Source organism: Armigeres subalbatus, chromosome 2, assembly GCF_024139115.2.
Source record: "Armigeres subalbatus isolate Guangzhou_Male chromosome 2, GZ_Asu_2, whole genome shotgun sequence".
Taxonomy (NCBI): domain Eukaryota; kingdom Metazoa; phylum Arthropoda; class Insecta; order Diptera; family Culicidae; genus Armigeres; species Armigeres subalbatus.
Window position 1 is genome coordinate 25300522 of NC_085140.1, and position 23917 is coordinate 25324438.

The following is a 23917-nucleotide window of genomic DNA, read 5'->3' on the forward strand; positions in this document are numbered from 1 at the left end:
GTAGATGTGTTGTACTTACTATTACTATTATTATTAGACAATTTCCAACGAAGCAACGGGTGTCCTCCGCTCGTGATTTATCCTTTGTTTATTCTTTTTTTTTGCGGATGCAATCTTCTTGTATTATTGATTGAAAAGGAAAATAGTTTTCGGCTCGCCTATGTACATTATATACAGGAAGAGGAAAAAATCCAACTGAAAGCGAACACGATGACCTGCCCTCCGGTTCGACGGATGGGTCAAGCAGGTGGACAGTTCGTGGCGGACTGACAACGACGGTCACGGTGAAACACTTCGCGGGTTTGGATTTGTTTCCGGATAGCAGCTGCTGTCAGCGGCCATTCAGCGACTGATAAGAGCCCAGAAGTATGACGTAAACGCAGTCTTTTCACTGACGATTCCGTGGGCAGATACTTCTACGTCTGCAATCAGTGGCGTTTTACACATTTTGCGAGCACTTTCACCAGGTCACAAAGATAAACTTCAAACGGAAATGGCGTTATTCCGTAGTTAATGCGCGAGCGAACGATGGAGGGACACTTTCCGAAGCCTTCGAAATGGCGAATTTGTTTTGCTTCCCGCACGAATGAGATCACACGCAACTCCGCAGTAGTAGGCTCTGTTTTCAAGGTTGCTTATCGATTTTCTTTATGTTGCTAAGCACTGCCAACAACATGGAGGAGCACCACAGACAGGATTGACGGAGAGCGGATCGATTGTGATGTGGATTCTTCCGCAGGGGCAAAAAAACTGAACTTCGGCTTCACTCACTTCAACCAATCTCCACACCAACTACACTGCGGGCTGATTGCTTCCCTTCACTTCACTGCTCTTCACCTATCTACTTGCTCTGGGCTGGCTGGATGGCGTGTTGATGATGTGCTTGACACGCACACACACAGGGACACGCAACTCGCACCGTAGCGCAGACGAACGGTGAGGTGAGCAGCTGGGCTGGTTAGCAAAGCAACTGACTGCTGATCGGCTGATGTTCGTGAGGTCGTACCGCCCGGAATGAATGAACGGTTCATCTTCGTGTCACGTTGACAGTTTGACAGTCGGTTGGCAATGCTCGTCCGGCTAGAAAAGAAACGGTAAATATTTTTCATTGATGTTTTCATAGTAGCCAAGTAGATGCTATAAAACGAGAATGAAGGGGATTTAAAGTAACGGTTCATGGCGTAGATTTGTAAAATGTCTTTCGGTTGATGATGGAAAGAGGTAGTCCACCGGGAAAGTATTACGCATATCTAGTCCACTGATTATATACGGGGGTAAATGCAGAGAAAGGATTGTCTTCATTATCCAATTACTCTCTTTGAAACACTACAGCAATCTATTCACTCAAGTTTTTGAACTTCGAGCAATTATTATACTGTCGTCCCAAGCATATCTGTCCCATGTCGATTTTTATCATTTTTGTGTTTTATGCGCCAAACGTTCTAAATTAATGTATATTTTATTGTTAACAAATAAATACATATAGTTTGTTCGAAAACTTGGCGAAAAAATATCGGGTCATTTTGTCCCATTGTAGAATTTCCAAGCATAACTGTCCCACTGAAACAAATTTCATACAACATGTATTAAATTACTTTGAAGAGGCCAATTTTCATTATCAAATCATTCAGAGAAAGAATATGGGTTGTGGTATAGTTTCAATGGGTAATAAAAGGTTAATCCACCTAACATTGTTGACGCCATTCTTGTGCATCATGAAAATTGAAAAGTAATAATTGAAGCATATTCAGATGATTTATATTAAAACTTAAGTGAGAATAGTCTCTCATTTTTATTCGCATTCTATGTTTTGTTTTACACTTTTTCTTCTTTCCTCATTGGCATTACCATTTTTGCATTCGTATATGATGAGGCTAACACGATAATATATTTATGCCTAATTGCACCCGAAAATTCTTTTGACCGTGAGTCCAACCAAGCCACCTATGCATCATCGCTTTGTAGTCGTGCTTCTAAGCGCATGGCTATAAGGTAGACTGAATTCATTTACATGTATGCATTTACATTTTGCAATAGCTTCGGAACGAAGTGACTAATCGATTTTCAATAGCAAACAATGGGGCCGATTTCCTCGTCGAGTGCAACTTATTACGAAAAAAAATGGTCCTAAATATGTGTTTACAAATGTTCATATACGCACCCCACACAGGTGGAAGTTTCCACTCGACAAATTAGATGCTAATCTTCTTCTATATACATCTTACATCTTCTTCTTCTTCTTCTATATACATAAAAATGAATTTCTGTCTGTCTGAACCTTATAGACTCGGAAACTACTAAACCGAACGGCGTGAAAATTTGTATGCAGAGGTTTTTGGGGCCGGGGAAGGTTCTTAAGATGGTTCGAGGCCCCTCTTTCCTTTGGAAAGGGGGCTTCCATACAAATGATACACCATTTTCTTCATAACTCGAGAATTAATCAAACAAGTGGAACCAAATCTGGAATGTGGAGGTTTTGGAAGGAAAGATATGTTTCTGTGATGGTTCGAAACCCGTCCCCCTTCTGGAAAGGGGGGCTCCCAAACAAATGGAACAGAAATTTCGACACAACTTGATAACTAATCAGATTATAAATTGATTTCAGGCAAAACAAGGTTTGTCGGGTCTGCTAGTCTGAAATAAATTCCATAGGAATCATCAAACACCTTCGCAGTATTGCGGTATTGAGATACCACGGAACCTGATTTTGATGCTTCTTCCAAAAACCCATCTGCGCTGAAACATAATTATCCTGAATTTATTTCAGGATGAAATTATGTATAGGAACCAATTCTCACTATCCTTACCCTTATGTAAGGTATAATATCTCTGGGGTTTTTCAGACACACTCGTCCCCATGTCAGCTTTCTTATACACATTTTTTTTCGATTGAGCGTAAGAACCCCCTCCCCCAAAAGCTTACGTTATTAGTATACAGCCCCTTACTACAAGGTAAGACAAGGTCAAGACCTAATGCATCTAATTTGAATCAGGTTATTATCCAGACCCAACTAAACTTTTGCTAAGCGCAAAGTAATCTAATGATACTCTAGCACTGGGACAAATATGCTTGGAATTATCAATTTTGTCTTCAATTTCGCAGCATAAATGTCCCACTGAAAAATTTCACTAAAAAAACAGTGTTTATCCTTTGAAACATACTAAGTCATTAGAAATACACTATTTTCATCGATATACGTTTATTAATCAAAATTTCATGGGGCAATTTAGCTACAAACTGAAAAATATGTTTCCAACTTCAATCGCATTTTTCTCAGTTGCATATTTTTCGACATGGGACAGATATGCTTGACACGGCAGTATAAGGCTTGCTTACGACAAAATTTGGACCCATCAAAACACGTTCTTCTTCTTCTTATTGGCATTACATCCCCACACTGGGACAGAGCCGCCTCGCAGCTTAGTGTTCATTAAGCACTTCCACAGTTATTAACTGCGAGGTTTCTAAGCCAGGTTACCATTTTTGCATTCGTATATCATGAGGCTAGCACGATGATACTTTTATGCCCAGGGAAGTCGAGACAATTTCCAATCCGAAAATTGCCTAGACCGGCACCGGGAATCGAACCCAGCCACCCTCAGCATGGTCTTGCTTTGTAGCCGCGCGTCTTACCGCACGGCTAAGGAGGGTCCCAAAACACGTTATAACTTATGAAATACCAAAGGAAGTACTTCATCAACAAGTAAATTAAAAAATATATTATTAGTATTACAAGTACTTAATGGATAATGGACAATTCCTTAAGATTTTCAAGTTTTTCCAGGGTTTTGTGAGTAATTGTTATCTAAATCGAGCGTATGATCTTAACCTTCCTAACTAATACCAATCCTAGAAGCTGCTGCGCATCCCATCAAACATTAGAAACTTAAGAAGAGCTTATTTCGTGACAAATAAGTTTCTTCAGCTAAAAAACTAGCTTGTTCTGCTTAAATTGTTTGTTGGGATTTTAATTATCACTGTAGGCTTCTTGAGAAAGGTTCGGTAAAACTCTTAGATTTCAAGTAGAGGTAACTAAAAGTTGAATAAGAAAGAACTTTGTATTCTTTCGGATGGATTTTAGAAACTCCGCATACTATTTAATTCTCTAAAATCCTATTGTCGCTGCAGCAATGAAACCACAGTGAAAATGTCTCAGTAGGCGAGAAACAGACCTACTGAGAAAAAAGATGTGTTAAATGTTCCTATGTTTTAACTTGTTAATTTGTTTTTTTTCAACTAAATTGAAAATTAACAACCAATAAGTTGTATTGGGATGTACAACTGATTTTTTTAAATCGTCCTAGAAGTTATTCTAACAGAAAAGAAACCTTAGTTTGCTGTGGTCAGATCGCCGTTTGAAAGCTCGTAGGAATTGTCAGGCCACTGAATTGAAAGCTGGCGAAAAGAGTTTAACTAACTAATTTATTCAATATTTAATTTATAATGTATTCTAGGTTCGAAGCAAATCAAAAAATCCTTTAAAAATCAGGATCGTGCTTCACATTCTATTTACGGTGAGCCCAACACCTATGGTTTTCTGAACCTATCAAGGATTTTAGGAATCCTACGAGATTTTTAGATTTTTGTAACAGAGCTGAGCGTCGATGAACATCATTTGAAATATTTAAGTCGTCCATTACCTTGATATCTGGTAGACCAACAATATACATCAGTTGAATCGAGCGTAAATGGTAAACTTTCTGTGTTATGAGTGTTAAAATAGAAAAGTTTAAAAAAAAGTTAGCCCCCCCTGGAATTTTTCATTAGTTACGCCAATGGTTAATGTAGTTGCACAAAGATGATTTACAGCACGAGTTGGGAACGTTTTTTAAACCGGATTTTGCAAGTTCAAATTTCTAACTATTTTTTTTGAAAGCCTTAGGGTACTTTTCTGGAAAACTTTGATTATTGGCAGTCAACCTCTAACTCAGTGGTTCTCAACCTTTTTCTGGAGAGGTACTCCTTCGATGTTTTACATTCATTAAGGTACCCCCTATTTTTTTGCTGTAAATGAAAATAAGCATAACACATAAGTCCTGAAAAACGGTCCGGAAAAGTAACGATATATATTGTGCTCCAAAAGTTGTCTGAAATTTTCGCTTTTCGACAATTCAAATTAAGTTTATGCATACTTTGAGGACTTTTGGAAACTTCCGAGGCTCTTAAAAAGAGGCCTTCGAGCCTCTTGAAAGTAGGCTTCGACGGCTTTCGAAAGATGCTTCCGAATCTCTTAACGGGAGGCTTTCGAATCTTTTGAAAAAAGGTCTCCGAGGCTCTTAGAAGGAAGCTTCTTATAATTTTGCAAGGACGCTTCCAAGGCTCTTGAAAGGAGGATTGCGAGCCTCTCAAACAGAAGCCACTTAAAGAGAGGCTTTAAACAAGACTTCCGATTTCCGAACCTCATGAAAAGAAGCATCTTGCGTCTTGAAAGAAGGCCTCCGAACCAGTGTTGTAAAATGTCATTTGCCCTCGTTTGTATAATTTTCCCAGAACTTTTTCCAGAAGGTAGCTATCAATTCATGATGTATGACGAACTCATAGCGCTTAAGTGTGCCTACAACTTTGTCTAACAAGACATTGCTGTAAATATGTAATCTGGGGCGTGGGAGGCAAAATGTCATTCAAATGACATTATGTCAAATGACACGTGACATTTTGGAGAGTTTTCACTCTCCAGCCTAAGATGTTATATTTAGAGCAATGTACCCTTGGACAAAAATATGGCCCTTCTCAAGCGTTATGAGTACATCTAAAATTATGCAATAAATTCGGCTTCCAAAGAAAGTTATGAACAAATTAGTCAAATGACATGCAGATGACATTTGACAAGCCTGCTCCGAACTTCTTGAAAGGAGACTTTCGAGTCTCTTGAATGGAGGCTTTAGAGTCTCTTGAAAGAAGGCTTTCGAGTCTCTTAAAAGCTGGCTTCCGCGTTTGAAAAGAGACTGTCGCGCCACTCCGTGCTGAGGTTTCCGGGTCGCTTGAAAGGAGGTTTCTTTCCAAGCCGCTTACGAGCTGCTTAAAGGAGGTTTCCAAACCTCTTATAACCAGTGTTGGTAAAAACTCAAAACGTGTACCCCAAGTTGAGAACTGCTGATCTAACAGATCAACGGAATAAAGAACTGAACACCATTACCAAAATTCACTTTAATAATGATTAAAAAATCTTCCTGAACATATTCTTCTTAATATAATGCAGTGGTTCCCAACCTTTTTGGGTTCGCGACCCCCTTTACGATTAGCCAAGTGGCCCACGATCCCCTGAATTTGTTATGCTGATATCAAGAACACACATATATTCTTAAATCATTTTATTTCATTTTTTTATCATACTAATTTTTTTTTCTTCAGCATTCATTCAGTAGGGTAGGGTCTCGCAGCCCCCCAGGGGGCCGCGAACCACTGGTTGGGAAATACTGACATAATGTCTAATGTCTTAATTCATCATCAAATTGAAATGATTCGTAGTCTTGCTGCTTCATAGTTCATAGTCTTAACCTTATTTCATTTGAGAAGATTCTAGATATTCAATTTCTCTTCCTGCCGTTCAGCATCAGTATAATCCACAAGCCTTGTGCTGCAAAAATATAAATACCAAGATATTCGGCTACATTTTTTCAAACATGAAAAATTATAGATTTTTCAATTCAAATTTTAATAAGGTCCGCCCAGAAAAAAAAAATGCTTCCTTTGAAGCCCATTTGAGACTTTATGTATGAGACATTGAAATACACTCTTCGAGTAACCTGGTCATACTGCTTAAAAACCAGTCTCAATGGGTCTGGATGGAGATTTGCTAAATCAATGCGTCGTTCGTCCTTCTAATCCCAAATTCACACACCAAGAGCAGAAAAGTTTTGCAAAAATCTAATAGCTTTATACGGGAATCTCATCTCATCACTTGCTTCTCATACTGTCAGACTGACAATTCACTTCACGTTTTCATAAAGCAGAGTGAAAAAAATACTATTTCGTAGACTATGCTTTTTTTAAGGTCACTCCTCACGGAATCCAAGTTTCAAAGTGCTCGCGTTTTCGGGGGCTCAATACTCGATACGGGAGCAACGCACAACTGTCATTTTTATCATTTTTCACGCATGCTGATAAATCAGCAAAAAGGACAGTTGTGTGCCGCCTTCGTATCGAGTGGCGTGCCCCGGAAAACGCGAGCACTTTGAAACTTCGATTCTGTGAGGAGTGTCCTCAAAACAGAGAAATTCATCACTGTTTCAGTTCATGTTTTTTGCGTGCTTACATATTTTTTACCTTTAAAACATACTGGATTTCTGAAATTATTCTCATTTCGGAGAACAGATTTTTCTCGTGTGCCTATCCTCATCTATTTGTACGGACGTGGTCGTAGCTGTTTGAAGACTCTAATTTTGTGGCCCTGGAACCGCTTAGTTCCAGAAGGGAATAGGCCTAAACTCATGGTTGCTGGTCTAGCCACGGCAGCCTTCTGGATTGGACTCAAAAGGCCTCTTTTGTTCCGGTCCTCAGGGTGTTAGGTGTGGGGAGGTATTCGGAAGCGTAGATAATCGTGGAAATACAATCCACAAGTGAATTTAGAAGTTTTATTGCGAAACATATACGGGTGGGTGTCTAGGAGACCATACTTTCGGGTGGTCATGCAATGCTTTTTTTTTTTTTTTTTTTTTTTTTTTTTCTTGAGCAAGGGTAAACGGAAATCTGCAACCAGACACCTGAGGAGGTACTCAGGTAATGTGGGGATGGGTATGTCATGTAACTCTTACCCGACCCACTAAAACCAAAACCCTTTCGCCAGTCCGTACCCCGGCCCGCAATTAAGCAATACATCAGGGGGACTATTGAGAACGCTCACGCCTATGCTAACGCACTTGACGTTGGTCATGCAATGCTGGTGCTGACAGAGTGAGCGCCGCCGACAGGTGGTCGAACGGTGAGCGGCCAGCGATTTGCCTATGGCCGATGACATACTCACGCGTGTGCGTGCGCGAACGCGTCCAAGACAAAAGAATTTCTCTTGCTGATATTCTGCTTTACGAGTGCTTGGACGCGTTCCGCATCGCTCGACGCGTCAGTATGTCATCGGCCTATGGCTTCGGCCTAATGGCGGCAGGACGGCAAGGCGGTCTGAATGACACCGGTCGTTGATACGGCAGACGAACTGCGTTGCAGAGGGCGGTTGCCGGGAAGCTGGACCGTAATGTTGGCGATTTACTATGTGGCCGACAGACGGTCGGACGATGCGGTAATGCGACTAGCGGGCGGACTATAACGGCATCTGGTTCTCGGTCGATAATATGGCCGACTAGTCATCGGACGTCGATGCAGCCGACGGGTTTCTTGGCGGGAATGTAGCTGACGGATCATTAGCGGTGATGCAGCCAGCGGGTGACTTGGCGGTGGTCTAGCAGATCACGAGTCCTGGATCGCCGAGAGAGCCTCCAGCAATGGCGACCGACAGGAAAGGTAATGTGGGCGAACAGTGGTAATGTTACTGGGGTCGCACTCCGGTTTACCCACAAGTAGGAGTAGAGATTCACAACCAGATGGTTGTGTTGACGTGGCAGTCAAATGACACGGTTGTTGGAGTCGCTGGTGGGAAGGCCCGCCGAAAAAACACTCATCAATCACCAAACACTTCTTTTCATCACCAAACGCAAGACTCACCGCCGATCAATCGCTTTGTTTTTTCCCTTCTGGCTTCGGAACTCATTCCTCACAAGCGCGCGTTTGGTCTTTCCTCTTATTCTTCTATCACACGAGTGGAGGTTGCTCACTCGGCTGGTTTGCGTTTCGATCACCCACCCAATTAATTTAAATTCACGGTTTGAAAAAGAAATACTAGCAAAGGTGCTTTAAACAAAATGAACCTTTGAACAAGACATAGAGTAATAGTTACACAGACATAAAAATGGCTCACGTTGTATTAGAAAAGCTCGGATCCCAATACCTTTTAACTGCATTAATGTAACGAATCTGACCTTATTAAACCAGGAATCTGCACATATGTTTTTGTAAATGTATATACATATCTCTATTTGTGCGTTCCCAACAAACAATTTTAGCTGAATAAGCTATTTTTTCAGCTGAAGAAGACTATTTTAGGCTGTATAAGCCCTTTGCTCACCACAAATGTTTGTTGGGTTGTTCTAGGAGAGACCCGTTTAATGTGAAGCGAATTCATCTCTGTGTTATTTTGCATCACCTTCAGAGAATCTAGCTGATCCGTTGATTCAGATTACGAAATATTTTCCAGACCATGAACATAGCTTTCAATTAAGGCGTATGACCTTGTGATTCAATCTCCAATAATGTCCGAGACTATAAGAGCTGGCAAAGTTTCGTCAGTTATCTCAGCAGGGGTTATCAAGAGATTCGAAAGTCATTGTTATTAAAACATATAGCTTTGTCGATTCATTCATATTTTGCTGTGGTTCTGCTTCGAGCATGAATATAAAAATACGTAGTTTGTGCATGTATCTGTTTTCGTGTAGTAGGTCGAATTGATCACTAATAACATCGAATGACTCTTAACATCATAGCTGAGTATATGCTTCAATAAACGTATGCATTAATTTAGACGGAATTATTCTATATTTATTTTACTATACCAAGTCAATCAAAAAAGTGTTTGGTGCGTTTTGACAGAATCATGACCATTTGTGGAAATTATTTTTTGATGAGCAAAACCCAATCCCAAAGAATTTGTTGCATTTGGGAATTGATCTTTCTCGTTAAAAATTGTATCTCGTTTTATTGTCTCATTCGATTCTTTTGCTTATTTAAGGTTAACTTTCCCAACGAACCAATATTTTTTGAAGCCTGTAATTTTTTAAAGAATGAAAAACAAAAATCGAAAAAGTACTGCATGTTTAACCGCCCTGAAAAATTCACCCTATGTTCGTTCAAATTTGGAAATGTTAAGCCAATCCTGAAAAACAGCACTTTTCGATTTTATGTTTTAAATTTTAAAAATACTTAGAGACATCTAAAAATATCGATTCTCTGGGAAAGTTTACCTTAAATATAATAAAGAATCGGATGAGCGAATACAAATGTTTGACAGGAAAGGTCAATTAGTTGAACACCCGGGAATTGATGAGCAATACAAATATCGATATCAGTTCAATTCACTTCCGTAGAGTGCCTTTTTTGATAGCATATTATCTCTAAAACAATTCACCGAATAATATCAAACTTCACAGGGAATATTGGGAGATAATAAATTATTTATTAGGGCATGTCAAGCACGAGCTTTCAGGTTAAAACAAAATCTTGCATATCAGCCATAGCCAAGCTACAATGAAAAAAAATACTATGCTACAATGCCATAAAAAAGTAATATTTGTGATTGGGGCAACATGTTGATATAATTTGTAGGATTTGGCATGATTCTTGCTAGCGTACTGAGTGATCATGTATCTTCGGTGTTGGAATTCAACCGGTCGTCGATCATCACTCCTAGATGTCTCAGAGTCCGCACCGACCGACGATGGTATGTTGTGCCTTCCGATGGTAACCTGCTACCCCTGAATTACTTTGTAGTTGCTGAACTTCTGTTTTGTGGTGAGTCAGCTGCAGCTTGATTCCATTCATTCAGGTTTCCATTGCGGCGATCGTCTACCCCACCATCATTTCCACCTATTCCAGGAATTCGTCGCTAAAACGACAACATCCGAAGCTCTTGAGGTCTTTAGGTAGCTTCAACATTAGCACCCCAATGTACAAAAAGTTCCATAACTTTGGAAGCTATGTGGAAAGCCCGCCATATCCCCGTAACACGGTAGATCACTTTGACGTAGTGTGTTGCGGTGTAAGATCTACCAAACAGAGCCCTAGCCTAATCAATTTTTCTAGCTAGGGCAATAAGTTGTAGTAATTAAGGATTCATCGTATTTAGTCCTCGCTACCAACAGCAGTCTCAGAAATAAAACATAATTAATGTTACCTTGCAGACAGTTTTCGTTGAATTCCTCTTGTTTGAGACTAAACTGTATGCAGCGGAAACAACTTTTCAAGCATTTAGTTAAAAAACCTCGGTACCCGGTCCTAGGCTGAACTGACTGCTGGAAAAATCGAGTTAGGGGTTTAAATACGTACTAACTCTTTTTGAACTGGTGAACAATGGTAGTGAGAGGAACACACGGAAGTTCTTATTACTGAACAAATTCTCTTGCTTGAAATGGTCTTGTAGACAGAGCTAAATCCCGGGTTTAAGGAGTTTCACTGGTGATATTGTAGAAGCAAGACAAGGATGTAGCTAGGGCTCCGATGCATGGCCAAAAACAGTATTACTGTTCCTATTGATAAGGGGCGCGCCTTCAATGGAATTGCTCTCTATGAAGGGTATAAATAGCGGGGCCTTGTCATGGTGGTCTTGAGAAAACAAAGCAACAACTGTATCGAAACCGATACTGCATTGCTTCTCAATAGCACTGGAGTAATTCGACATGCACTTTAACACTAAGGATACGGGTAACGCTACAATAGATCTAATAATTGGTCGCAGTGGCACACCCGAACAGGAAAATAAAAAAAGGGCGTGTGACATGTGTATAACACATGTCAGCATCCCCTTAATATAATTCCTACATATTACTACTCAAGCTATTAATCGATTAGCAACGAACGTACAAAGTCGTTCGTTGACATAGAAGATGTCTCAGCAATTTATGCCTGGGACCAAAAGTCTCTTATTACAATGCATACATGTGGTACCTGTTACCATGGCGCACTGGCGTTAACGACCTCCCTTTTGTAGCCTGGCCTGGCGAGGCTACCTAACTAGGGGGCGTTTTAAATGATTTCAGAACAAATGGCTTATGCGCCACCTCCGGAGAGGACCACTTGTCGTTTTCGTGCCCGGCAAACTCAAACCTAAGGGCGAGTTCAGTTCATCAAATTACCGCGAATCCTAGCAGATGCCAAATGTTTTCAGGTACTCGTGTCGCTACCAGCGGACCAATTCCAAAACGTAATAAAGAACCTAATTACCTACCAATACCGGTGACCAATTTCATCACCGGGCAAGTTCTTTCGTACCACAATTACCCGCACGCTTCAGGACAAGAATGGAGGACTGAGAATCCCAAGCAGTCCGACTTGGAGTATACAACAACGATACAACAAACTAAATCAACAAAACGAACGAAACGTGACATCCATCTAACAAACAGTGCACTCAATATAAGACTTCATAGGCTCAATTTACAAAAACTAAATCTAGAGAAACGCAAAACTTTAGCATAACATTTATTCACAAATTATTCCTATTCGGGTACCCACTTCTCTCTACATACTTTCCATTTCTTCTTCTTTCTCCCTTTACTATTTTCTAACTGTGCGGATTTTTCTAGCTACCAACTGTCTTTTCAAAAAAACACTTCCCCCAAAGCTTCACTAACCTGATACAATTGTAGCGCTTACTTACAGTTGTTGTGCCTTGCTACCGACTTCTACTTGATCGGCTTTACCCCTTCTTCGCGTCGCGTCTGCGACGCCTGTTCACCCAATGAACAAAGGTGCACCGAATGAATGGCTCGATGGTCCAAATCAAAAAGGTACCGTCGTCGGTACGATGAATTTTCCTTGAGGGCGGGAAAATCGCTCTTCCGGAGTGCGATAGAACGGCGCAACTCCCTTCTAACTCCGGCCGGCAGTTAGGGATCCTTTGAAGCTGGCACGTGGGGTCAGAAGTGTGGCAAAGGCGTAATGGGCACGGTGTGGCGAGCGGGAGGCGGGCTGGTGCAGCAACAAAACTTTTTTTCTATTTCATATCACGCACAATACCGCACAGATGGCTTTTTTTTATTGCCCTAGCTTTTGCACTGCCTCGGAAACACACCGCGAAACTAATAGAAGAAACTTCACACTCCTGCCTCTTCCACGGGTCAGATCAAAGTGGACGAGACCGAACTTGAGATTCCTCAGATAGGTCGCAATCTTAGATTAGGCATTCGTACCGGAAATCGAGAGACGATCTATTCAGTAATCGGTTCTCGATTACCCTTTGAGTTGATCAGTGGTTTTGTCCTTTTCCCTCTCCAACATTTGGCATCTAGCTAACTCAGTTCAATTCCTACTCCGATTTCTTTTATTAATAATCTAACGACAAGTGGTCCTGCTGGGAGATCTTACTCAATCCCAACGGTTCCAAGCACATGTTTCGCGAGATCATAACTCAGCGCACCAAGTGAGTGAACGATAAATTCTGGCGGTGAACTTTCTTGCAGGAAGTGACTTGGGTTCATTTATTGCATGCGAGCTTGTGAGATTACTGTTGGTTCCCTACTTTTGATGCATTTAATATTTATTTTCTTATAGGAATATATAAACGTAAAACATTAAACTTAATTCGGAAAACCGCTACGCTACATAACACGGAGCTTGTTTTACGAAAATTTGGTTATGAGTACAACCAAATTTTCGTAAGGGCAAACATTACAATCAACTCTGTCAAAAGGAGTTCATCACGCATTGTAAATAAAAATCTCAATCATCGTGTATATGAATAAACTCTAGAAAAAATGCACATAAATAAATAAATACACAGAAAAATAGCTCAATAAATAAATAAATAACCAATAAATAACTAAATAAACAAGTAAATCAATAAATAAATACGCTATGGTGGATGCACAACAAAAATGTAAATATGTAAATAAATAAATAAATAACTAATAACAAATAAATCATGTAAAAAAAAACTATACATTAAATCAGTAATTGATTATATATGAACAAAAAAAAATAAATATCCAAACAAATAGATATACAAATAAATAAATAAATAAATAAATAAAAAAATTAGTGAATAAATATACAAACAATAAATCACAAATAAAATCTAATATTTTCAATGCTAGTGAACTCACAGATTACATTCATAGTACGTTTCTTTGGTTCCTTGTAGTTATCTATGCACCAATTCAGCTTCGCTTCTAATGAACAATCATTGCATGATATCAAATATCTGAATTTAATTCATGCCAACTCCCACACATCAATATGAATGTAACCGGCTCATTCATCAATATGGTAACCCCATTCCTAACGATGGTCATTACTACCGTATTCTGAATTCACCTCACTGTTTGTTCTTGGATCGAACATCAAGTCTGTTCCTCGATACAAATCTCTCCTTGATACAAACGTAATATCCTAACAACTAAACATCCCATGATCGAGCCTCGTTTTCAATACCAATCTTGTTGGCTAGGAAAAGAGCCCAATCATAGTCTAACTATGATCCGCCATAAGAACTATGTCGAATCAAAACATCACTTCTCACATGTTTCTCACATCAAGCACCGCTCAATAAAACGAAACATATTGAAATGAATATATTACCAAAGCTCATGAACTCACTGAATGTGTCCATAGATAACTCACAGTGAACCTCAAAACATCAAAACAAAGTGAGCCGTCGCAGAAATTGTAGTGTATTTTCGTGCTGTATTATTAAAGTTGTTTTATAGGTATTATGGTATATTCGAGGCGAAATCACCCTAATCAAAGGTAGCATATTGGATTTTGTAGAAGGTATGTGCTAAATAGTGTTTTTCCTTACCTTCCGACAGGTAAATGTGAGACCAAAACAACAAGAAGCTGCAACCGTGTCTACGTTGTTGGCCAACGATAAACGGCTTGAGGACTACCAAAAACGACCAGATTTTGAAGATTTTCCTATGGATGTGGATACCAATCAATCTAACGGATTGTTAATCAGGTAAGTTGAGTTCCGATGACACACCGAGTATCGAATTTTTCCTAATTTATGATTTCCCTTTTTAGGTTCAATCAGACGCACCATCATGCATGTGATTTGGTTCTAGCGATGCCTATGCGGATGATCGCTAATCATGACTAAGGAGCTGATCGAACGGACGACTAATTTGCATGCCGAATCAATTCTAATACTAAGATGAATATCATTCAACATCAAAACACAGTATAACAAAATATATCTAAATTGTAAATAATATGATAAATAATGCATCTAATAAATTGTAAATAAATCTAATAAATAGTGACAAAATATCTATGAATAACACGAATAAATAAATATGATTATGTAAATAAATACTCTATTACATAGACTATAATATATACAATATGTACAATAAAGCTTGTAGTATTAAGTACTAAACTAGCTCTAAGACTCGATGTGCACTACTTGCTAACATCAATCACATGAAAGAAAATACCCTTTATTGGTCAACATAATTTGATAAATAGTTAAACGTCGCGTTTAGTCAGTTTATGATCTAGAAGACCTTTCCAATGAGACATATTTTACTTTGTTCCTTAGTACGTTCATTTTGTATACAAGTTGGTTGTTCTGATAGCTCGATTAACTTAATTTTGTCCTTGTCAATCCATCGCTGGACGACGGTATTTTATGCGATCAGCGTCGGAGCATCCCCGATCTCCGACTCCCGCTTGCACTTCCCTTCACGGTACTCCTCTTCAACGCGTTACAGCTCAGGTTTCTGTTATGTTAGGTCATCGTCCTGACGATATCGTCGAGGACTCGCTCTTTCCTTCTAGTCGAGGGGATAGGCATTTACAGAACAACCCGCATGTGGACAGAATTACTGATCTAAGGTGATCAAAATGTAACCATTGACCTACTCATTTGTGAAGTTTCTTCTTGGGCTCAAACTGACGTCCTTGCACCAAGGATGCCCCCAGTAAATAATGTTGTTGTGGGGGCTGCACCAGACTGTGAGGTCTGGCGCTAAACTTCACAAACGGCGGCATAGTGTTTTCTGCAACCAGAGCATAAGCATCATGGCGCACTTGTTACTACTCAACGAAAGTGAGAGTTACATAGCTTGATCAACAAGAAGAAATTATCTCTACTGGACAAATTTCTTCAGAAACTTGCAATTAAATATGCCTAATCTCTTTCCATTGAGGTCTTCAAGGTCGTAGCAGTGGCTACCCACTACTCTCCTAACCACTGCTTGGACATATTTTGGTGCTAATTTCGAGCAAAACTTCTGCCCTTTGTCTGATTGCTCCATATTTTTTTTAAGGACCTTCTCACCTACTACGTATGTTGGACAATTGGCATTGGAGCGTAAATTGTAGTAGGAAGCATGCTTCTCATAAGCCTTCTTAAGGTTATTTCTGACTTCTTCAAGTAGTTTTTCCCTGGCTTCGTTTTCTAGTGGTTCATTTCTAGCTGAATCTACATCACGCAATTTCCTGTATTCCCGCCCATCTGAAACTATGTTTCGCCCAAATAGTACAAAATATGGCGTATAATGTGTTGCCTCGTGAACCGAATTCCTAACTGCATTAGCGATCTGTTGAATGTTGTTTGACCACTCCGTGTGATCTTTTTTAATTGACGCTCGGATGGCAGTAGTGATCACACGATTCACTCTTTCGGTGTCATTTATCTGCGGATGATAGTTAGGCGTGCGCCAATGATTCACATGGTATTTTTCAAGCAATGAATGGAAATGTTTCGAAGTAAATTGTGTCCCATTATCTGAGAGGATTACTTCTGGTACTCCAAACAAAAGGAAGAGCGAGTTTTCAACAAACTGAACCAAAGACTCTGCCGTCGCTTGTCGGAAGGGCTGCACAATCACAAATTTTGTGAACAGATCAGTGACCACCAATAAACACGTGTTCCTATTTCGTCCTGATGTAGGAAGTGGACCTACATAATCCATGGCTAGGAACTGCCACGGATATTGGACAACCTTTTTCTGGTTTGCCATTGGTGGGGTTGTGTTTTTATTTGTGGCCTTACTTGTTTGACACAGCAGACAACTTCGACAGTACTTTTCGATCTCTGTACCCATTGATGGCCAGAAGAAACGCTCTTTTATCGCCGAATGCGTCTTTAATGCACCTAAATGGGCTGGATCGTGTACTTTTTTAATTATGTCGATCCGTTCTGATTTGGGAGGATAAAATTTCCATTGAAACCTGGTATCCTCGAGCTTCTTGCCATCTTTTACAAACTTGTAAATAAAGTTGTCGATAATTCTGAAGTCCGGGAATTTAGACTGATCTTGCTTTATTTTATCGAAAAGCTCCTGGTAATCAGGGTCAACAGAGGCTGTGGTAATAGCTTCGATTGACCTAGAGAGACAATCGGCTAGCACGTTATTCTTACCCTTTCGATATTCTAGTTCAATGTCATACGATTGGATTTTTAAGGCCCATCGTAATAACTTTGAATTACCCGATTCCACTCCTATGGTAAAAAGCCACAATAAGCTTCTTGCATCGGTTACGACTTTAAAACGACTGCCCTCGACATAATGGCGAAAGTGCTCTATTGCTAAGAGGACACCCAAGCACTCTTTCTCCACACTTGCGTACTTCTTTTGTGTACTGCTAAGTTTCTTGCTGAAGTATGCTATTACTTTCGGCTGATTATCTTGGTGCTGGATAAGAGCAGCTCCGATGGCGTTGTCTGATGCATCTGACTCTATGACAAATGGACAACAGAAGTCTGGGTTACTTAGGATAGGGGCAGACACCAATGCTGCTTTGAGGTCGCCGAAGGCTTTTTCAGCAGCTTCGGACCAAGCAAATTTATTTCTTGTCTTCTTAAGAAGATCTGAAATGGGTGCTACGATTGCACTATAGTTGCGTATGAAACGCTGGTAAAATCCCGCCAAACCCAATAATCTTCGGATATCTTTCACGTTTCTTGGACGAGCATAATCTAGGATTGGTGAGATTCTTGAGTTGTCGATAGACACACCCTCCTCAGTCAATAGGTACCCCAAATAAGAGACCTGTTTACGGCAGAACCTGCTTTTATCGAGAGAGATTGTGAGATTGGCAGCTGCTAGTCGCTCGGCAACTATCTTTAGCAGTCTCACGTGGTCGTCAAAAGTGGTTGTGGCTATGACAATATCGTCTAGATATACAAACACGTTAGGTTCTAAATCAAAACCAATTACCTTATCCATCAATCGGCACATTGTAAAAGGTGCATTGGTAAGCCCAAACGGACAGACCTTGAACCGAAACAAGCCTTGTGGGGTCCGAAAGGCTGTATAATCTCTAGATTCCTCTTTTAGAGGAATCTGAAAATATGCGTCCTTAAGGTCCACCACCGAGAAGAACTTCGCACTTCCTAAGCGATGGAAGATTTCTCCCATGTTTCGCATAGGGTACGAATCTTTGTTCGACCACGCTCTAACTCCTCGGGAATCCAAGCAAACCCGTAGTTTACCATTCGCTTTGCGAACTGGCACTAGGGCGCTGGCCCATTCGCTGGTACACTCTTCAATGGCGTCCATCTTTCGATACCTCTCAAGCTCTGCTTCCATTTCAGCTTGAACTGTTGGAGAACACCTGTACAATGGCTGTCGCTTAGGTTTTGCTCCTTCTTTTAAAACGATTTCATGTTTAATTAATGTTGTTCTTCCTAAACGATGTTCAGAAGTACAAGGAAAAGTTTTAACAGCCTCGACCAACTTCTCTCGTGCCTCATCAGAAAGTATATGCTCTGTTTCGATTGTATCAGGAGTCGCCTTCGAAGCTTCAGGTAACTCCAAAGCTGGAATGTCCAGTGTTTCATCAGGTTCAATTTTCCTTATAATCGGCAGTGTTTCAATAGGAAATAGTGAGAATTCTATTGTTTCCACTGATCGAGATTCTAGGTTTATCGTAGCAATCTGCTCAAACCCATCTTTCCCTTTCATCATTGGTTTAATATCAAAAATGTCCCAAAAGTTGTAACCCAAAATCAAAGTTCTGGCAATTTGTGGAACCACTAAAGTTGGAATAACTTTCGTTATTCCTTTGAAAACGATCGGCAAGTTAACATAACCGAGGCATTCGTGTGCTGTTTTATCGGCTGTCACTATTCGGAAAGGACTTTGGTGCATTTTTAAGCCATGTTTTTGCGCGATGTCTGCAACATTCGTTACACTGACACTCGCTCCAGAATCGAGCAATGCGTCATACTCGATATTAAAAATGTGTACTGTAACATGTGGACAATTTCCTACACGTACTTTTACCTCGCAAACTTGAAGAAAAGGATCTTGAAATGATTTAAAGGTGGGAACGTCCTTGTCATTTGGAGTGGTCTGGTCCCCAATGTCGCACTCCAGCTTCAGTTTCCCGATCCCTGTTGACCCCGAACATGGTTTGGGCACGAAACTGTTGTTTTTCCTGGGTTTCCGCAAGAATAACAAAAAATTCGTTTTGGTTCCTTGCAATACCTCCAAAGGTGGCCATTTTTGTTGCAATTCCAACAAAGTGGTACATTTCTATCCTCGGTATTTTCCCGAGAGGGTCTAACCGTTTGATCTGTTGAGGTCCTACCCGAACTGCGTTTACCTTTATCAAATTTATTATTAATTTCGTTGACTTCCTCTGTCTCCGAACCGGAAGAGTATGATCTGTCAGACTCTGCGGTTACCTCTATGTTGTGGACAACATTATTTGGTCTTATTTGGCCTTCTCGCTGTCGAAAAGATGGGTCATTTGCGTCTATTCGATAGGCGTAATACTCCAGCATAGACAAGTCCCTAACGGTTATGCAGGCTAATTTGGATCTGTAATGGGGACGCATGTTATCCCAAATGATCTCAAATAGCCTACCTTGGTCTAGCGGAGCCGAAAGCAATTTATTGAGACGCTCGATTTCCATTTTAAAGGCGAGGAATGTTTCATTGCGTTGTTGTTTCCGTTCATATATCTTCTGACGATTGCCCTGGTCTTTGTTTGGATTTCCATACATGTACCTAATTCGTTCCTCAAAGTCGTTCCAATTAATAAACTCATCGGAGTAGCATAAATACCAATCGTATGCTTCTCCTCTTAGAACCGTATGAATGCGTTGAAGTAAGACGTCCTCTTCAATGCGATCCATATATGCAAGTCTACGCACTTTATGAAGAAAGTCCTCTAACGATCGCTGGCGTGAATCTCCGTTGAACGTTAGATGCCATTTCTCCATACGCCTATCCGCATTTATTATTTCAAATTCATTTATTGGACGCCTTGGTCTAAATTGTAATTGGTTTACCTCATCTTCTTCGTACAAGTATTCTAAATCGTTCTGGCAATAATTGCCCCTGTTGATGTTCCTACTACCTTCTCTAGGTTGCCCAGGTCTCGAATTAGCAACCCTATCATTTGGACGGCCTTGATTGAGATTTTCATCATAGGGATTCCTTCTGTTATACCCGGAAGGTTCGTGCCTGAACCTTTGCATATTAGTATTTTCTGAAAATCGGCAGTTTGCCCTATTTCCATTCTGGCTACTTTGTCTCCAATCCCTCTCATCCGAGTTTGCTTGTCCTGAACTATTCCTTCGTACTCTCTCACTACTATCCATTTCCCAATTTTGAAAATCCTTCTTGACCGTTCCAAAATTTCTATTGTCCCTTTCTACCTGGTTTGGCTTTCCAAGGGCATTTTGAACAATGGCACGCATTTCCGACAACTGTTGCTCCAGTAAATTCACTTGTTTCCTAAGCGCATCATTTTCTTTTTCTATTGGGTTTTGTACCATGCTCGATACTGTTTGGGACTTAGGAAATGCTCCTGTGTGACTAGAGTGAACTTTAGCTTTGTGACTATCATGTTTGGCTTGTTTGTCTAAATTGTCTAATAAATTGTTGTTTCCATTTTCTTCATTTTCATTACTTCTTTTTTCTGGTTCCTTCTCTCCTCCTACCGCTCCAATATCCGTTTCCAAATCTGGTGTAGTTTTACTTGATTGGTCCTTAAATATGAATTTATTCAATACTGCGTTAATTTCCTTACTCAACTCCTTACGCAATTCAATTGAACGAGGATCATCTGCTATACATCGTTCAACACGCATCAAATAATGTTTCAGTCTTGAAATGCTTCTATCGTCTAAACCTTTTTCCAATCGTTTGTTAAGTACATCCAATTTACCCGTAATATAATCGTATTCCTGATCCATCGTATAACGAGAAGTGTACATTTTATTTTCTCGTACATCCTCGTAAATAAATTTCGTAGTAGACGTTGCTTAACGCTTAACTCATCTTTGGTCTCATCTCTTTTACCTCGAATTATAAGTTCGTAGTCTACCTCTTCATTAGTCAAATGATCTGCCCGTGGGAATTTGTTAGCCATTTCAAATGTCAAATTTTGAATTATTTGCTGCCGTTGTATGAAAAAAACAACAAAGAATACACTAAATATCTGGACAGTCACAGTAATTTCTAAATATAGAAAAGCGGTCTTTAAGATTTTTTTTTAATACAAACTGAAACGAACAAGACTCACACTAAACCCAATAAAAAAAACATCACAATCAACAAAAAATATTCAATTACGAAAATTAGAAACCTGCAGTTGGGCGCCAATTTGTAGCCTGGCCTGGCGAGGCTACCTAACTAGGGGGCGTTTTAAATGATTTCAGAACAAATGGCTTATGCGCCACCTCCGGAGAGGACCACTTGTCGTTTTCGTGCCCGGCAAACTCAAACCTAAGGGCGAGTTCAGTTCATCAAATTACCGCGAATCCTAGCAGATGCCAAATGTTTTCAGGTACTCGTGTCGCTACCAGCGGACCAATTCCAAAACGTAATAAAGAACCTAATTACCTACCAATACCGAATGCCCTTAAGCGACCAATTTCATCACCGGGCAAGTTCTTTCGTACCACAATTACCCGCACGCTTCAGGACAAGAATGGAGGACTGAGAATCCCAAGCAGTCCGACTTGGAGTATACAACAACGATACAACAAACTAAATCAACAAAACGAACGAAACGTGACATCCATCTAACAAACAGTGCACTCAATATAAGACTTCATAGGCTCAATTTACAAAAACTAAATCTAGAGAAACGCAAAACTTTAGCATAACATTTATTCACAAATTATTCCTCTTCGGGTACCCACTTCTCTCTACATACTTTCCATTTCTTCTTCTTTCTCCCTTTACTATTTTCTAACTGTGCGGATTTTTCTAGCTACCAACTGTCTTTTCAAAAAACACTTTCCCCAAAACTTCACTAACCTGATACAATTGTAACGCTTACTTACAGTTGTTGTGCCTTGCTACCGACTTCTACTTGATCGGCTTTACCCTTCTTCGCGTCGCGTCTGCGACGCCTGTTCACCCAATGAACAAAGGTGCACCGAATGAATGGCTCGATGGTCCAAATCAAAAAGGTACCGTCGTCGGTACGATGAATTTTCCTTGAGGGCGGGAAAATCGCTCTTCCGGAGTGCGATAGAACGGCGCAACTCCCTTCTAACTCCGGCCGGCAGTTAGGGATCCTTTGAAGCTGGCACGTGGGGTCAGAAGTGTGGCAAAGGCGTAATGGGCGCGGTGTGGCGAGCGGGAGGCGGGCTGGTGCAGCAACAAAACTGTCGAATAAAAAGCCGACGATCGGCTTTTTTTTCTATTTCATATCACGCACAATACCGCACAGATGGCTTTTTTTATTGCCCTAGCTTTTGCACTGCCTCGGAAACACACCGCGAAACTAATAGAAGAAACTTCACACTCCTGCCTCTTCCACGGGTCAGATCAAAGTGGACGAGACCGAACTTGAGATTCCTCAGATAGGTCGCAATCTTAGATTAGGCATTCGTACCGGAAATCGAGAGACGATCTATTCAGTAATCGGTTCTCGATTACCCTTTGAGTTGATCAGTGGTTTTGTCCTTTTCCCTCTCCAACATTTGGCATCTAGCTAACTCAGTTCAATTCCTACTCCGATTTCTTTTATTAATAATCTAACGACAAGTGGTCCTGCTGGGAGATCTTACTCAATCCCAACGGTTCCAAGCACATGTTTCGCGAGATCATAACTCAGCGCACCAAGTGAGTGAACGATAAATTCTGGCGGTGAACTTTCTTGCAGGAAGTGACTTGGGTTCATTTATTGCATGCGAGCTTGTGAGATTACTGTTGGTTCCCTACTTCTGATGCATTTAATATTTATTTTCTTATAGGAATATATAAACGTAAAACATTAAACTTAATTCGGAAAACCGCTACGCTACACTTTATTTATAACAGTCCAACTCTCTCTCTATCAATATCGATCGCTCTTTGACGATCGTTTTACATAATGCATTGAATGGTTTCGACTGTCTCCCGTAGGCAAGTATGTAATTACGAATTATGAATAAAGTCAGTTCTGTTAGAACCGTGATGAAAGGTGTTTGCTCAGTCAGGTGGTGACTGAATATCACAATCCTAAAAAGGACCATTACACCCGCCATAGCTCCTAATGAATTCTGCAAAATCGATCGCAAACCAGGATCCGGTTGTGGAGGTAGCTCTCAAGGATCATACACAGATAGATGGGGATCCGAATTTGGTGCAGCACCACAGTGATGGCATCCCAGCTGGCACCGTGCTAAATCGATTGCTGCACCTTTTCTTCTTGGACGCCCTGCAACTTCAACAACGACTATTCTGATTGCATCCAGACATATGGTCCTATACGATGCTGGATCTCCCAGCGGTTTCCCTGATTCCGGTAGCTGCACCAGTTTCCGGATCTTCGAATTATTCATAAAGTAACCATCAACTAGACATTTTTGCAGCACCATCCTGATCATATCCTGAAACACCAGTATCGAAGGTCTCAGAACCACATCTGGAACTCCTCTCGGACCCAGATCTTTCTGTATCCTCAGATCATTCGCAACGGCTCTTGATGGCCTTTAGCAAAACAACGTGGAAACTTTCCCATAAATTCCATTGAATAAATTTAATAACCCCGGAGATTTTCTAAGGAATATCTTCGAATATTTTCCCAGAAGTACTCCCGAGAAGTGCTACAAAAATTCCCTCTGGAATTCCTCCGAGAATTGATTCAGACTTCGCAAGAAAATCCTCAAAATATTCCACCATTGATCCCACGAGCAATTAATCAGGAATTCCTCCATAGAGCCCCTAAGATGTAAATTTCTCTATGAGTTCCTTTGGAAGC

The 23917-nt window shown here is 40.4% G+C and overlaps 1 protein-coding gene across 2 annotated transcripts in view; it reads right to left on the minus strand.

Annotated features, from left to right (window-relative positions):
• LOC134218283 (solute carrier family 25 member 32) overlaps positions 1-974 on the minus strand; it is a 37653-nt gene extending 36679 nt beyond the window's left edge. Inside the window, exon 1 of one of the 2 annotated variants that reach the window (XR_009981298.1) lies at positions 20-973. The gene's annotated coding sequence lies outside the window, so the exon portion shown is untranslated. Of the gene's footprint in view, positions 1-19 lie in introns of both variants that reach the window. The other variant, XM_062697217.1, reaches the window with a different exon arrangement.
• Between the last annotated feature and the right edge of the window lie 22943 nt (positions 975-23917).